Here is an 18,521-nt window from a genome sequence, read left to right as displayed (position 1 = left end):
CTTCAGCTTAAGGCACTTTTTTTGGGCCAAGGTCTATGTGCAATTAATGGTAGATCAGCATCTGACAAACAGGGGGCTTTTACGTTTAATAATGGATTACGTAAAAGCCGCATTGACTATATACTGACTAATAAAGAATATTGGTCTAGTATCAAGGATATGAAAGTGATGGAGAGGGTGGAGAGTGATCATGACCCCCTACTACTATAATTTAAATTATTTCATACTAATAGTCAAGAGACTCCTTTTAGGATGGTGGAAATTGTTCCATCTAACGATTCAAGGCGAGTCAAATGGGCTAACTGCCTATTGAATGAGAGGCAAATTTTAACTATAAGAGATTTAACTATTAAAGCCACAAATGACCTACAGATTTGTATTGCTCTGAAGGACAACATGGGAAAAGCAAATATTATTCATATGAACCTTTTCAATCAACTTAGTGTTTTTTTTACAAAACAAACTCATGCCAAACCCAACAGACCATCCAGAAAGGAGGACCAATGGTATGGGAAATCATGCAGGACTGCTTATCGGGTCCTGTCAGATGCAGTCAAAACTAAGGATATAGCTTGTATTAGGGTTGCCCATGAATTATATAAAAAAGCTCAACTTGATGCCAAACGTGCATGGGATCAGGATTACTGGAATGATCTTCGCTCAGCCAGTAAACAACGATCAATGAGTTCCTTTTGGGACATGGTCAGGTGGGGTAGGGGTCAAAAAAGAGAAGAACCAACTAACTTTGTACCTCCCAATCTGTGGGTTTCGCATTATGCGTCTCAGTTTGCACCTACGGATGCTTATGAAGAGAGTTGTATACCAATTATTTCCTCTAACATGGACATAACTCCTTTGGTTTTTGATTTAAATGAGGTGCATAAGGTATTGAAATCTATCCCTAGAGGCAGAGCACCAGGTTTAGACACGGTTCCAGCTGACCTGTTTATGCACGACGAAGATCTTTGGGCACCTTACATTCTATCCTTAGCCAACTGCTTATCAAATGGTTCACCCACACCTAATACCTGGAAGGGCGCTCAGATTATCCCGATTTTCAAAAAGGGAGATCGCTCTGATCCGGGTAACTACAGGCCCATAAGCCTGATCGATTGTATACAGAAGGTGGTAGCTAGGCTTGTCCTATTAAGGATTCAAGGGTGGATAGAGGAGGAGGAAATTGTATCACCACTTCAGGCAGGGTTTCGCAGCCACACAAGTACCATTGATCAGGTATTTAGGTTTCTATTAATATATTGGCGGGTGGTTCAGTTGGGAGATGGCATGTTATTTGCAGCTTTTGTTGATCTTAAATCAGCTTTTGATTTAGTCCCTCGAGCAAAAATGTGGTCCGTTTTTAAAGATCAAGGAATGCCTATTGACATTTTACTTTTTTAAATTAAATAACACGAGGATAATTTTGCTCAAGTAAGATGCAACCAATCAGGCAGTGTCACAGACAAATTTTCAATTGCTAGGGGAGTTCGTCAAGGGTGCGTTTTAGCCCCGACCCTCTTTTCTTTATACATCAACAGAGTTATCAACTATTTTAAGGAAACACCAACCGATGCCCCAAAATTGGACGGTAAGTTGATTCCTCTGTTGATGTTTGCAGACGACACCTTATTAATTTCCAAGACACAGCAGGGCCTTCAAAAAGCTATAGATGTGTTTCAAGTCTTCTGCAAAGACCATGGACTTATCGTAAATGTTACCAAAACGAAGTTTATGGTCTTGCATAAGACCAAACACGTTAGAGGGACCGTGCTGATGAATGGAATAAAATTAGAACAGACCAGGGTCTTTTCATACTTGGGCATAACTCTTGCATCGAAGTTAGAATGGAAACCGCATATAGATCAGGTGACAATAAAGCATGCACAGTTAACTGGTGCACTAATAAAAGAATTACATTTGTCTCATACTAAACCTATGATCCCAGCGCTTAAAATATATGAAACTAAGATAGGTTCGGCAAGTCTTTATGGGGCAGAACTCTGGGGATATAGTAATCTTATCCAACTGACTAGGGCCCAAAACAAGTTCTTGCGACTGATTACTGGCCTCCCGACTTCAACTCCTTTAATCCCCTTGTATTATGACCTGGGGGTTTTGCGCCTTGAGGATATTGCAAGATACAGACCAGTGGCTTATTGGAGGAGGCTTTGGGTTACCCCTGAACTCTCTGAATACGCCCGGGCTTTTCTGGATGTCAGGGGGTTTGACAAGGGGAATAAGATTTTATGGATGAGGGAGGTCAAGTTATTGTATTCTGCTATGGGCCTAGCAAGTTTATGGGAGGAGCCTACAGTACATACTTTTCCCCCCAGGAAAACCTTAAAAGACTTGTATTGGCGGGTGGTTTCAGAAAGAAGATTTGGATCAAGTATTGGTCCGTCTCTAACTTCGGACTTCTTGGCACTCAAGGATAAGCCCCTGTTTGAAAACTACTGGGACTGTATCACTGTTGCGGAGGACCGAAAGCGATATCACCAATTTAGGGTGGGCACCCTTCCAATCAATACATTTGTCGCAAAATGGCGAAAAGACTTAAAACCCGATTGTCCCTTTTGCCCAGCTTATCTGGAAAATATTGTGCATATTTTATTCATTTGCCCGAAGTAAAAAACACCAAGACGGGTTTGGCTCAAACCAATCTGTCTTTTACTGGGTTTTCGGACAGGGGTTGAGGCTTTGCGGTGTCTTAAGACAAACACATCTCAAACTGTGATTATTGCTGTTTAAAAATTTCTCCATTGGATCTGGATTATTCGTGCTTATAAATTACGCCTCGTCTGATCATTTGATAATTTTTAAACATTTTTATGGGTTTTAATATATGAGATATTCATTTATTTATAATTCCTGCTGCTATGTATGCTCTATTTGCAGTCTACGTTGTAACTATGGTCCCCTCTTTTGCCTTCTGTACCCCTCTATCTATTTTATAATTGTTTATTATTATGTGTCTTTTATGATGACAAATCGAAATAAAGACTTGAAATTGATTGATTGATTGATTAAGCAAGCTAAGCAAACCAAAACATTAACTTGCCAAGATAATGGGCAAAAAGGGAGGTCATACCCAAAAACCTATGCTTCTATGTCTATTAATGACCTGCCTAATCTAACTACCCAGGTGGCAGATCTAGATACATTTTTAAGAGATGCCATAGCCAATCTATTTGAACGAATCTCCAGTATTAAAGAGACTCTGAGTAATAAACTCAGCATTGAGAGGACTGTTAATCATGCTAGAAGTCCCCACAGCAAAGTGGGGCAGGGCAGATTCACTAAAGATGGCAGTGAGGAAACCACAAATAGCCAGATACACTCAGTTTTAGATCGAGCAACCTCTGGGGCACACGATTCTTTTCATGATTTAACAAAATCCATAAGGCAACTGGGTGAACTCTCACAAAATCATCAAAATCCTAATCAGTCTAAAGACCAACAAGGAAATAAAAGGAATACTAAAACCACGGCTAAGTTGACCAATCATGACTTGTCTATCCATCCTCCCCGGTTGAATTCGCAAGCTAACTTAAATCATTTAGATCTACCCCCAGCAGTAACACCATATACAGTAATTATAGCTAATGTCCCAAGATTGAGGGCTGATGACAAGGAACCCTGAGATTCTTAGAGAAGCAAGGCTTTGCACTGGCTCTGGGCAAAAACAGGGTTGGCAGATGAACTTTTCATGGAATTCAAAATGGCTAGAAGAGTCAGCTGTCTGGGTAGAGACTATAAAAACCTCTCAGGGGATTGTATAGCCTTAACGTTTAAAGCCCCACAACCAGTGAAGACTATCCTCTGGAGAGCTGGAAATAAAAATATCACACCCTATGACCTTAATTTTCTACCCCTGGGCCACTTTTATCAACCTCGTCTGAACATGGGATTAATGAATATTATAAGTAAGACCAATGCTAATAACTATCTCACATATAATGTAGCAGTGAAAAATAGGTTTGACCCTCTCCCTACTCTGGACGAGATTGATTGACTGATTAACATGGATACAACCAACCGCCCTAGTGAGACACATGGCCTACTCACCCCATTTGCTTTTCTCAAGCCATTTCCAGAAACTGGTTGTATCCAGGCAAAGGGTGTAACGGTAAATTATGAAGAAAGACTGCCTGGTAGTATACTTGTAAATCCAACCACCTCAACACTCACCCCGGGGATAAGATTGCCAAACGAGGTGGGCAGGGTTCATAACCTACATTCATACACCACAGAACAACATATAGGTTCAAGTGTTGAAAATGACACAATGGAAAATATTACTATACTATTTTGGAATGTTGCAGGCCTGCGCTCAAAAGTGACAAACCCAGAGTGGCTTGATTTAGTTGGAAAATGTAATATTTTATGTCCTGAAGAAACTTGGGCGGTAGATAGTATATATATTGACAGTTATGAGACTTTCCATACTCCTGCAGTCCCTTCAGCACATGGGAGACCCAAAAGAGGTATATGTATATTTGCATCTAACAAGGTGAATGTAGATAAGATAACCCTGTCAAATTCTAATAATTACTATCAAATTGTAACCATCTATTTGGATAAATATCATTGCTGTGTACTACTTAATTTTTACAATAATGCCCCTAAAGATCGAATAACTGGATTTTTGAAGGAATTAACCAGAGATTTGAACAAACAATGTGATAATACAAAGGTTGTGTTTACTGTTTGGGAGGGCGATTTTAATATTGTTTTTTTCCCATTGAGTGGAGGGGAAAATTGTGGTCTTATAAGTCAGTGATGATAACATATACCCCCACTTCCCCCATACACTTTATGGGGAACTTTTAAACAAGATTCTGTTTTCATTTGATCTAACTTTTGCTAACAATCTTTGTCCCCCCCGTTCCTTTTACCCAGACATTCAACGGGAGAGGTATGAACTCAACAATTGATTATATTATTCTGCCTTGTAGATACGCTGCAAAACTCACCAATTTTGAAAGTCACGATATACCGGTGAGTAACCATTCCATGCTAAGTGTTAGTTTATCTCTATTGACCAAAGCACAAAGTACGTGGGGAAATCCTGATTACATGATCCAAAACATAGTGTTGGATAAAATAAATGGCTACTCATTGTGGTGGTCCCAGGTAGAGCCCACAGAATTCACAAAGAAAATTCTGGTAAATTGTCATAAATCCTTTGCATTGTGCCTGCAAGAGACAACCACTCACGATCAGATCCTAAGAGCATTTGCGCAGATTTCATCTGAAATAGAAAATGCCTTGAGGGTTGAGACCAAAAAAACACACTTGAACAACCAAGAATGGTTTAATTCAAACTGCAGAAAAAGCTTATTCAAAATTAAAGCAAGCCCTGCACAAACCTATCAGAAATAGCAGGGAAATAAGGGAAGCAAGAAAGGGATATAATCAGGCCCTGAAAGAGCGCAAATCTGAATTAAAAGATATGGCTTGGGTGACACTACACGAAGCAACCCTGAAAAAGATAGCACAGCATTTTGGCATGTGGTAAATGCCCCATTCCTTGCAGCTCACGATTTACCAACCATAGAGATTGCAATAGATGAACAGTGGGTGGAGTATTTTTCTAAGGTCTACAAGCAGGAACTGGTAGGAAGTAAAATGACAAACGCATTAACACACAAGGGAGCTAGTAATTTAGACAACTACCCGATAGACCTATGTTTTACACTTGACAAGGTTATTTCTGCAATACCTGCAAGTAAGGGAGGGAAGGCCCGTCCCGTGGTCCAGATGGAGTGCCAGTAGATCTTTTTAAAACAAATATACTGTTATGGGGCCCTATTCAGACACAGGTACGAGCGGCATGTTACTCTACGGATTTCATAGAGACTTGGTCGGAGTAGATACTGGTCCCTATCTTTAAAAAGGAAGATAGACAGAACCCAGCCTGTAATCATCCAATATCTTTGCTGGATTCTCTGGCTAAGGTGGTGGGCAGGATAGTACTTAACCAACTGCAAGACTGGGCAGAAGACAAGAATATTCTCTCAGATGTACAATTTGGCTTCCGTAAGGGGCTGGGCACACTGGAACCAAGATTAATCCTAAACATCATGATAGGGAAGTACACGCGGTCCAAACAAGGGAGGCTATACCTTGCATTGATTGACCTCATGGCAGCTTTTGACTGTGTGGTCCACGACAAATTATAGAACATCTTAACTGAGATGGGGGTGGAAACTCTTCTCATCCATTTTTTGAGACATTTTTATGGGAACGCAAATGCAAGAGTCCGGTATGGAGTAAAGGGTGAATGCACTGCACCGTTTAAGGTGGTGAGGAGGGGTTAGACAGGGTTGCGTCCTCGCACCTTTTCTATTTACATTATAAACCAATGGCCTAGAATGCACAAAGGTGGAAAAGGGCCTGGATGCACCACAAATAAACCGCCCCCTGCCCACCCTCCTCTACATGGACGATGCAGTGTTGATGGCAAGCACACAACTGGGACTGCAAAGGGCCCTTACAGCTTATACAGAGTATATGGACAACCTGGGACTGAAAGTTAACACAACTAAAACCTTTATTATGAGGTGTGGGAGAGGGAGTTCCAAATGCAGGAACATGTTCATTGGTAATAGTAAGGTGGATTTTACTAAGACATTTCCCTACCTAGGCATCTTATTTGACCACAAGGGGACATGGTCCCAAGCTGTAAAAAATAGGAGCTTGCTCTTTATGAAATTGATGACTGCTTTAACCACTTTCGCCAGGAAACTGGGAAGAAGGCCACCTGTCGAGATGTCACATTTCTATCAGGCAAAATGTGTTAGTATGGCAATATACGGCGCTGGAGTCTGGGTTATCGAGATACAAACCCCATCCAGCAGGTTGAGAATACCTTCTTAAAATTCCTCCTGGTGGCTCTAGGCAGTATTTCAAATTATATTTGCCACTCCGAGCTAGGGTTACCTTCATATCTCAGATTTGATAAAATGCCAACCTTTTCTTTTGTGGCACAGGATCTGGACTTCTCTACAGACCACATTGAACCACAAAATTTTAAAAGACAGCCTTAAGTTGGACAGGGTGCAGGGTGTTAGATATTCCGTGGTTAAAATGTATGATGGATTTTGCCAATGATCTTGGCCACCTTGAATATTTAAATGATCTTGATTTTATAAGCTCTGTCTTCAGAAAAGACCTTAAAAAGCTCGGTATGACGCACCTGGAGGAGAATAGGTTTGCGGTCGAGGCAATCAGACCCTCGGTTCAGTCTGATCAGTTGATGCTGACCACCATTGGGACGCAGCCCTATTTTGACATTACACTAAGTTCCTATGACAGATTCGTTTTAGCGCATTTTAGAGTCAATATTTTCCATCACTTGGTAAGCTTCCCAATAATGAACGACTGGGCTATAGACTGAGCAGAAGAGTTTGTGATGACCAGGCCCAGCAATAAACAATTCATGTGATTTTATTTTGTAAGTTTTACTCAATCCAAAGAAGGGGATGGATTTTACCTATTTTAAAATAAATGGGCTTGAGACAATGGAGACCAGTTTTTTTGGCCCTGCAATTTCTAGATAATGAACATTTTATAAAATCAATCACATCATTTTTTAAATGTATAGTGAAATGCAGAATTCTATTTTCATTTGAACCATGCACTTTGTCCATTGTAATTGAAATGAAATGACTGTGAGCACATTTACTTGAATCCTTTCTTATTGCGTAAATTACTCCGTAAATTTCACCTCTTAATTTTTAAATATATGTGACATTGAAATGTTTTTTAATTGTATGCTTTTATGATTTTATGACAAAGATCGAATAAAGCTTGTTCTTATTCTGATTCTGTGCCATGTCAATTCACAATGTGTCTGAACATATGGGAAATATATGCCATATGAATAATCCCACTCAAAATTAATTGCACTATCACTTTAATTGGATAACACATCAGCATAATTTGAATATATATTTTCATTGATGTAATTTATATATATTATACATTTGTTTTGTTATTCTAATGATGAATTATTTGGACAATAAACTATCACCCTTATGCATCAAGCCAAAATCCAGTCGGTAAAATACCGATTCGTTAATAGCTCCCGGTATTGCGTGAAAAATACCCAATCCCAATGCATCAACCCAAAACCCGAGCAAATAACGAATCGCAAAATAAATAACCTCGAACATACCGAATCGCTAATACCCAAAATGCTAATTTACCGAATCGCTATATACCGAATTAGCAATTACCGAAATCACTATTAGCTCCCGGAAAGTGCCAATAGCAAATAACGAATCGCACCCCAATGCAACAAAACTCGCTAATAACGAAAATCCCAAAAATCGCTATTTTGCAAGAGCTAAATAAGGGGAATCAAAACCTGGAGGTAAAGTTACAAAAAAAAAAAAAAGATGAGGCTAAATTCTTCCAACATGTGCAAATGATTGAGGCAATCACTAAACCCTTAAATGTGGCCCAGGAGACCCTGTTGGCTCCCACAAAATGGCTGCCCTCTACGTGCTTGCAAGGAGGATGCGGATCAATGCAGCAGGACAGCGCAGGAGAAGGGTCCAGGAGCGAGTTTTCAGACTGCGCATAACCTTGCTCGGCCAGAATGAGGACGAGGTGTACCAGAAGTATCGCCTCAATCGCGCTATGATCATGCGCCTGATTGCAGACCTGGAACCATTACTGCAGCACCAGACACACCGGACAAATGCTATCCCTGCGCACGTTCAGGTCCTATGCAGCCTGCACCTACTGGCCTCAGGGAGTTTCCAGGGGGTAATTGCGGTGGCCGGAGGTGTTTCGCAAAGCGCACTGTCACGCTTCTTCAAGAAATTCCTAGATGCCATGCTGACAATGCTCCACACACACATCAGCTTCCCCACAACCCCACAGCAGTTGGACCGCACCAAACAGGCTTTCTACCAGGTGGCACAATTTCCACATGTGATTGGATGCATCGACTGCACGCATATCCCCATATGTCCTCCGTCAGCAAATGAGTACCTATTCCGGAACCGCAAGTCATACCACTCGATCAACGTGCAGGTTGTGTGCGATGCCAACAACATCATAACGGACCTAGTGGCACAATTCCCAGGGAGCACACACGACTCATACATCTTCCGCAACAGTGGAATGCACAGGCGACTAATCAATGGAGAATTTGGAGAGGGACTCCTGCTAGGTACGTAGAAATACGCTTCCCCACACCAACACCACACATGTATGTACATCACCAATGCTAAGTCTATGCTTCTATCTTCTAGGTGACAGTGCTTACGCCCTGCGGGAATACATACTCACCCCATACCTAAATCCAGCAACCCCGCAGGAACATCGCTACAACGCTGCACACATCAGCACGAGGAATGTGATAGAGCGGACTTTTGGGATTCTCAAGAGCCGCTTCCGTATCCTCCACAAGACTGGCGGCGCCATGCTATACCAACCAGAAACATGCTGTCGGATAATTGCTGTATGTGCAATGCTGCACAACATTGCCACCAGAAGGGGGATACCCATGGAGTGGACAGGGATGACGACCACCAGGCTGACCAACCACCCGCCCAACGACGACAGGCACACATCCCAAACACAGCAGAGGGCCATAGGAGGCGGACATACATAATGCAAAATCATTTTTGACCCTGGGTAAAATGAGACATTACAAGTTGGTTTTGGGTGCAACTGTTTAATGCACAGTAGCACTGAGAATTGTTCAACAGAACTAGCATTGTAAATCATGCTCCGATTGCATACATGTAAATAAAAGGTGCCTTAAAGTCAGGCCTGTGCAAACACAATAATTGGATGGCCATGGTTGCCCCACCATGGTCCTGCAGCATGTCCAACTGTCTAGTGGCGCTTGCCACGTACACCAAGCCTCCGCTCAGGTGCATCCAATGCCTCACCACGGCCTGTCCCCGTGGAGGCACGCGAACTGCGGCGCCTGGTGCTGGCCTCTGCCAGTGACACGCTGCTGACACTGGAGGCAGCCTCACTTGTGTCATCCCCTCCCAATGCTGCAGCACTGCATGTGCTGCTCTGAAGTTGTTCCACAGCAGTGGTGATGTGTCCCAGTGACTTAGCCACATCCCCGCAGAAGTGCCCAAGGTCCACCTGCAGGGAGACTGTGCGGCGTGCCAACACAGCGGTGCAGTTGCTGTGCCGTTGTATGGCCTTGGTAGCGGCGGCGGAACGCAACATTAGCTGCCGGTTACTCCTCCTCTGGGACTCATGGCCCTCCCTGATGGCACGGGTGAGCTCACGTACCTCCTCCCTGAGCTGAGCATTGCCATCAGCAACCGCAGTGGTCTGGTCCCTGACCGCCGTGCCCATGTCCCTGACCGCGGAGCCCATGTCGGTGACTGCTGCAGTCATGGCGCGCATCTCCCTCGCAAGGCGCACGATATTGCAGCTAATGCTAGCCACATGTCGTCCCTGCAGGCTCTGTGTACGCAGCATCCTCTCCTCGATTGCAGAGGTTGTTGGGACATCCTGGTCTGCTGAGGAGACGGAACTGCGACGGGCCCTGTGACGCCGTGCGTGTCTTGAGCCTCCAGGTGGTGCAGCAGGTGGTGTGGATGTGCGCTGCCTGGGTGCCAATTGCGGGGGGGGTGTTACCATCTCCTGCAGGGGCGCAACTTGGTGCCTGTGCCTCTGCGGTATTGTGGCTGTACTAGCTGCAGGCTGTTTTGCTGTTGCCGTTGCTTGTGGCGCTGTTGCTGGTGCCTTGGCTAGTGGCGCAGGTGCTGGTGCCTTAGCTTGTGGCACTGGTGCTGGTGCCGTTGATTGTGGCGCTGGTGGAGGTGGTGCTGGTGGGGTGGCAGGTGTTGGCGATGCGTGCGCATCCTGCGCTGTCTCCTGGTCTGACTCCACGGGTGTCTCCGAAATGATCAGCTGGTCGCTGTCGTCAGAGTCCCCAGGTGATGCATCTGTGTGTGAAACAGTGCATGATTAGTGGGATGATTACACCTACATAGTGTTGTAGCCATTAATGTCCCTCTGTGGTCCAACAAATGAACAGTCTCCAGCCATGTACAAATTATGTGGTGTATGCTCATAGGATTTACGCCTGTACATGCACACTGGGCTGACTAGACTACAACTCCCAAGATGCAGTAGTGTCATGTGTGGAGCTGTCTGTGCCAGAGCTGCAGACACAGTGAGATTGGGCTGGGGGCATGGGTATTGATTTACGCTATGCTGGGTGTGGCACAGGCATGCATCTTACCTTGGGCACTTGTGGCTGCGCCGGACGTGTCCATCTGGGTCACCCCCACGACGGCTTCCCGCTCTATCGTCCCTTCCACAAGGTCCTCCAGGGCTGTGTTGGATGGTGCAGTAGATGTGCCGCCTCCAGTCCTTCTTGCCTCCCGGAGCCTCTCAGCAATCCTCTCTTTGGCGCGCTTCCGCAGGTCATACCACCGTTTTTTAAGGTCGTCGATGCTGCGGTTAGTGACGCCAACCGCATTGACCCTCTCACGGATGCGCTGCCAGATGCGCCGCTTCTCTGTCTCAGGCACCTTGAGGGACAGCTTGCCAAAGAGGCGGTTGTGTTTGCTGGACACTCCCTCGATGAGGTACTCCAGCTCCCTGTCCGAAAACTTCTTCTTGCGCTTGCGTGCAGATTCTGCGCTGGATGGCACTTCCTGCGACATGATGGATGTCTGATGTGATTTGCAGAATCAGTGTGGCCTCACTCTGCACAGCCTGTCCTTCTTCCCAGCTCCTGTCTGCTCCTCTGTCGAGGCTATGTGGGTGGGGCAGCAGTATTTCCTGGTTGGTGATGTCATCTGCACGTTCCCGGAGCGACGCGGCAATTTGCGATTTCGCTATTACCGATTCGGTAATAGCTAACTCGGTATTACCGAACTCGCTATTAGCCAAATCGGTATTACCGAACTCGCTATTTGCTAGTGAGGCCGTTTGCGTGCCCCGCTATTAAGGAATCGGTAAATTTTGCGATTTTTAAGGAATCGCTAAATTTCACCGAATCTGTTGATGCATGCCAATTACCGATTCCTTAATGGCGATTCCTTATTTTTCGCTATTAAGGAATCGGTATTCGTTTGGTTGATGCATATGCCCCTATGTCAGTTGCTTTGAGGATTTTTACAGACTGTTCTCTATGTTCACGAAATTTTCCAATACATGTTTTCTATTGAAAATGGAGAATGCGGAAAGGCTCTTTGAAGCCGAAATGCATCATTAGTGACATTGGGGCCTATGCATCAACAATGCCATTTGCGATTCCTTATTAGCGAAAAATAAGGAATCGCTAATAAGGAATAGCAAAAGGCTATGCATGTAGGAATCGCTATTCAAATAGCGATTCCTTAATATTCCTTATTACTGAATCGGTAATACCGAATCGGTAATAAGGAATACCTACCCATTCATTCCTATGGGCTTGGAGGCCCATAGGAATGAATGTAAAGCCAGTCTGTATTAGCGATTCGGTATTACCGAATCACTAATAGCGGGAGCACTTTCAAGGGTGCCAGGGTGTCAAAAGGACACCCTGTTGCACCCCTGAAAATGATATGTGCACATATGTTGCACACACACATGCTCTAAGGGCATGTGTGTGCGCAACATGAAACTTTGAAAAATGCACAAAAGTGCATTTTTCAAAGTTTTTGCAAATTACCATGCAGTTCATCTTCATGGTAATTTGCTCCCCCTATTAGCGAAATCGCTAATTTTTTAACTTTGATGCATTGCATTTAAGGAATCTCACTTTGGGATTCCTTAAATGCAATCGCTATTTAAGGAATCGGTATTTAAGGAATCCCTATTTAAAGAATCGCTATTTAAGGATTCCTTAAATAGCGATTTCTGCTTTTGGGTTGATGCATTGGGATTGGGTATTTTTTACTTAATACCGGGAGCTATTACCGAATCGGTATTTTACCGACTGAATTTTGGGTTGATGCATAAGGCTGATTGTCAATAAACATTGATTTTGCACTGCAGGGTAGTTCCGCACCTCTTTACAACACCAGAGTATGCATTTTAAATAGGATCGACATCCCATTATCGGCACCTACATCAGGCACCTACATCAGGTGGTGGATACGGCTGGCTTCTCTGTGTGACGGTACTGCGTGTGTGTGTGTGCATGTTTTGTGTGTGTGTGTTTGTTTGTTTGTTGCAATTTTATATAGCATGAGCACAGCCCTAAAAGCAAAGGAGTGCTCTAAATGAGAACCAGTTCACATTACAGAAGTTCAGATTCATTTTATTCTAAGCAGAGGAGATTAAGGGACAGATGTATGATGGTTTTTAGCAGGCACAAAAGGGTCTTAGACCTGTTTGTGCACTCTAAAAACCATGGGCCCATGTACAAACAGTATTTTGCGAGACGCAAATAAATTGTGACTCACAAAATACTGTTTTGCGACTCGACATTTGGAAGAGGCATTCACTTCCAAATAGCCATGTACTAATGTTTTGTGACCGCAATTGCAGTCACAAAACACTCCCAAATTACCACCTACTTCAAGTAGGTGGTAATGTATTCGCAAATGGGAAGGGGTCCCCATGAGAACCCTTTCCCTTTGCAAAATTATTTTTAATGGAAGGCAGTGGTCCCAGGGACAACTGCCTGCCCTTAAAAACATATAGAAAAACTTTTCTTTTTTTTTTTAAAAATGCGTCCCGTTTTCCTTTAAGGAAAACGGGCTACATTAAAAAAAACTGCCTTATTTTAAAGCAGTCCCAGACATGGTGGTCTGCTGAGCCCAGCAGGCCACCATCCCTGGGAGGGCCAGCCATTCCAATGGGGTCGCAAAATGCGAGTGGCTCATTAATATTCATGAGCCTCACATTTTGAGGCCCCATTGGCAATCGCAAATATTATCCAAGACACTGTTGTACATGCCAAATAGCGAGTCGCAAATTGTGAGTTGCAAAAGCGATGCAATTTGCGAGTCGCTATTTGGCAAGTCGTACATCTGGCCCTGAGTGATTTGCACAGAACCAATGCTGGGGCTCAAACTTGGTTTCACAGATCCAAAGTTGGCAGCTCTGGTTGCTCGGCCACATCCATAGTTCTCAATTTATGTGTGAAAGTTATACACAAGTGGGATGATAATGTATGAGAAAATATAGGGAGCACATGGGCTATATAAAATGGCTTTGTGAAGTAAAAAAACTGCTGCAGCAAAATACTGAAAGGTTCACCTGGTGACTTGCTTGGGAATACTTGCAAGGGTTTGTTTTCAAACTGGACTTAGGGACACAGTTCAGCACCTTTTCACCACTGAAGCTGGAACAATTTCAGCAAGGGGATGCTGACATCAATACTGCATCACTGAAGTCATAGGGATTGTGAAAAACCCTATCTTCAGTTAAAGAGTAAAAGGTGTATTCAGTAGGGGTGGGGTAAGGGTGTAGTATGTAGCTGGTAGAGTACTTTGGTACTTTGATAGTGTGCTACCTCACAATGGTAAATAATAAATTACTAAAGCATTGTGAGGTAGCACACTATCATTTACAGACAGCACATTTTCTATTGAAATGGCCACAAACGTTTCACAGACATGCAGTCTTACTGATAAAACTATGTACCACACAAATAATAATGTGGGGAAATCGAGTTTCAGTGAAAATTTATCATTTACACATCACCAAGTAAATGTGTCTTGATCTGTTTTGATCCTATTAAAATCTATATTTCCATCATTCCTCAGAATTTTTAAAAAATGGGTTTTAATTTTGCTTTCCTGAATGCTCATATATTCTGAATTTAATTTTGTGTGTGACAATAAAATGACATCTTACACCCTTTCCTTTCACACTCTTTACACCAGCAAGACTGTCACATAGTTAATTTAAAAAACTCCTCTCACTTTGCAATCAGAGAAAGAAAAGTGTACACAAATCTCCAAGATATAAGAATAGGCAGCAATTTGTCAGAAGTCATAGCCTGATATTTGACCTCTATCTTTGAAGCAGAAAAATGTGACAAAATAAATAGAAAATGTAAAGGCATCTCTATTTGGTGCTCTTTCGCAACCCACCAGAAATCAGCTGGCAACCCATAGAGAAATGCTGCTATAGCCTATAAAGTGCACACTATCACTTACACGTCATTTATCTGGTAACAAAGTCTTTGTTGAAACTGTAACAGTCTTGGCAAAGAGGTTCCAGATTTGAGGTGCAACCCAAGACTGCAGACCTTCAGGGGAGTGACAGGGACACAAACCTTTGTGAACCTTAGGCGGAGTATATATAGTTGGAGTATGCAGTTTCTTCATATTTAAGATGTCAAATTCCATCTGCCAGATGTGTCCATATTTTTTAATCCATTGAGTGAGTGCTAGAATGTTCTAAGGTAAGGGTCAGATGGGTGACAGCTTTTTAGAAAATGTGCAAATGTGTAATTAAGGTGTGAAAATTATTTTTGAATATTAATGATTTTAATGATGCATAGAGTCGAAACCTATGAACTTATAAATTTCAACTTGAAATACATTTGCTAAATCACTCGATAGTGCATTTAATACTGTTAAGAATTTAGCCCCATCTTTGTACGAAACATAATTTTTTTGAATGTTAATGCAGTACTGGTGTTTTTTTGCTCATCATGCTCCTGCTTATTACTCCTCCCAATCAGTATCCCGCAGAAAGTCACTTCTCCCATCGTTTCTGTGGAACACCAAGTGAATGACATCAAAGGTGTGAGAATGGGCCACTGTATTAGGAAGTGTGTAATGAAGTTTCCATCGCGTACCCAAAGTATCATTTTCAATGACTTCTGTTGGAAGTTCTGCTGTAAGCATACTAATTCTAGGTCCCATTTTTGTAGAAATGTTTCATTTTGTGTTGTACATCTCCTGAGTGCAGTTGCTAAGGGAGAAGGTGAAAGATTTCTTTTAGGTTAAGAAATGGGTTACTGCCAAAGATGTAAAGCATTACATTGTTGTTTTTGATTTGCCAAGCAACCTTAACCATGGTAATGCCATGATGAATTTGCTAAATGTATGAATAGTTTAGGACAAATATGTATTGACTCTCCTGGATCTTGAGACAAAGTTGGATTTTTGGGCAATTCATATTTGTCTTTTTCCTAATGGGCTTTTTAGTTTGTTGGGTTCTTTGAGAAATTTGTTCCTGGTGTAGGGCTTGCCGAGACTTTGTCCATTTGTTCTTAGATTTTTTATTGGGATGCTGTCAGTACTCTTTATGAGTTTGACTTCTGGGAGTTTTGAATGGATTTGCTTAACTAGAGGTTTTTACTACCCTCATGATTTTGAATTTCTGTATTTGGGCCTTCATGGAGAATCACATATTTTTCTGTGTGACGCATTTATTAACAATTCTGTAAGAAACCCCTTTAGTGCCTTATTTCTGATCTAGAACTCATTTATTAATGCTTCCATATTTATTCAGATTTAACTGTGCTAAATTGTGAGATTTTGTGTTGAGTAGTTTAGTCTCTTACCACAAGATCAATGGGATATTTGGAGCTGAAACTGAATAGGTAAAATACTGGATGTCCAAATATTAGGGTTCAGGTGATTATTGAGGTTGAGCTCCCACACATAAATGAGTCACATGGCTATTTCTTACAGTCTGTAGCATTACTCATTACTCAGTTGTCAGATGTCTAATCATTATATATGGGATAAAATCCCCCTGCCATACATTGTATGGATATTGCATGCAACAATGAGTTCCATAATCATATAGATGAATGAGGCTGAACGCTGAGTTCCTTTGTAAGGTTACAAGACTCTGAGGTGACCTGCTATATCTTTTTATTGTACAGCAGAGGGTATTTTATACCTTATAATACCTAGTCACCACATCTCTGATCCTTCAAACTGCTTCAGTACTTGGAGTCTTGCTCTTTGGGGCATGAAAAATAAAAGCAGAACCTGTCCTCACTAAAAAATGGTTGGCAGTTTTTGCCAAAAGATTTTTGAATCAGTTTTATGTAAGTCAGATTTTTGAAAATGCTGTTTTGGACCATGGAGAGATTCTATTGTTTGTGCAATTGCCTAAAGTGTGGAAAATATAAAAATATTGACATAAATATCTCCTTTCTACTTTTCATTTAAGAAAAAAACATATCAGAAGAAAGGAAAGCCAGTTCTCCTCTCCTTTTTAAACTGCTGTTACAATTATACTCTGTGACCTGCCATGCAGCCTTGCTGCTGGCTCTGCCAACAGGCACTGTGGCATCAGAACTCAACTGTAATAACTTATTACAGTTGAGCAGCTATCTAATATCTTTATTACAGGCAACTAGATGTGTCACAAGTTGCCTGTAATAAGGAAAGTAAAGATGGGTTTTTATACATTTATACAGGTATTAGATGGTACAATGTATAATAGTCTGATTTATGTTGAACAACTATCCCTCCCCTTGGGCTTCTGGTTTTATAGTAGCAATGGATTGCACTTCAGATAATTAAGTGCCTTACGTTCCTCTTTTGAAATATGTGTTGTAGTGATTGCTTTACAGTTTTTGTCTGCATGAGTGATGTCTGTGTTGAGAATGTGTGAAGTGTGTGAAATATTTGGTGTGTTTTCCACATTGGTTTGTTGAGGGAAAGCAGGCTCCAGTATAGGCTGGGGAAGAGTCACCATGCTCCTTGTGGGGTGTAACCTGGATCTAGGCCTGGTCCTACCAGTTTGCCTTACCTGTCACTTATTTTTTTATATGGGACTGATGTTAATAAACATATTTATTACCTGCTACTGTGTGCATAGCCTCATTTTAACAATCTTAACAGATATTTTACAGTTTCTTAAGGACCAATTTTAGAAAGTTAACAATTCCATGCGGTGTAGAGTGTGGAGGTAAGTTAAAGCTGAAGGGGGACATAGTCCTGTGAAGTCTGTAATACCTATACAAATGGTGATTCTTAATATGTAGTCCAATCTCATTTTCCTGAAAAGCATTGCAAAATCCCAGCTTACTGCACAGTCTCCAGCACCCTCTGAAAAGGGAAATTGGTAATTCAAAGAACAAGTCAGCCTCCTTCCGTTCCAGAACTTTAGTTAGTTCATTGTTGTCTAATATGTTATACAAAGCAAAAAAAACAATGATGTTCTATATTTCCTACTACATTATGTACATAACTCTTTACTGAAGTTCTTAATCACAACCTGGAATCATTACTTCCAGATCTATCTTTACTCACATTACTGGACACTTCTCCAAAAGGTGCAAGAGGTGAGGAGTTGAATCAGGAAAACAATACCAAAAATTGAAATATAAAAGTATCAACAATGCCTACAGACTAGATTGGGTCTCTGGCGACGTCCTAGGGTATATACATCCTTAAGGTTATAATGGCTAAATATGTGCTGAGAGGGATATCATTTCCCTGTGTCCCAAGTGCAGCTTTAAGATATTCCAGAAAAATAGGTGACACCAACATCCAGGTGGCAACATGCTGCTGACCTTTATATCAAAGACCTTCTTTTCTTTATCGTCTTTTATCCACGTTTTTGAGGTATTTGGGTCCTCAACTGAAGACATTGAGCTTAACTCCAAAATGTTAGTC

The 18,521-nt window shown here is 42.1% G+C and overlaps 1 protein-coding gene across 1 annotated transcript in view; it reads left to right on the top strand.

The window, feature by feature from the left end:
- Window positions 1–18,521, top strand: part of LOC146822734 (zinc finger BED domain-containing protein 5-like) — a 52,855-nt gene that overhangs the window by 28,643 nt on the left and 5,691 nt on the right. The window lies entirely within an intron of this gene.

The sequence above is a fragment of the Triturus cristatus genome, chromosome 5_2 (genome assembly GCF_964204655.1).
Source record: "Triturus cristatus chromosome 5_2, aTriCri1.1, whole genome shotgun sequence".
In the NCBI taxonomy this organism is placed as follows: Eukaryota; Metazoa; Chordata; class Amphibia; order Caudata; family Salamandridae; genus Triturus; species Triturus cristatus.
The sequence above is the reverse complement of the archived record's forward strand: the minus strand, read 5'-3'. Positions and strand labels throughout refer to the sequence as shown.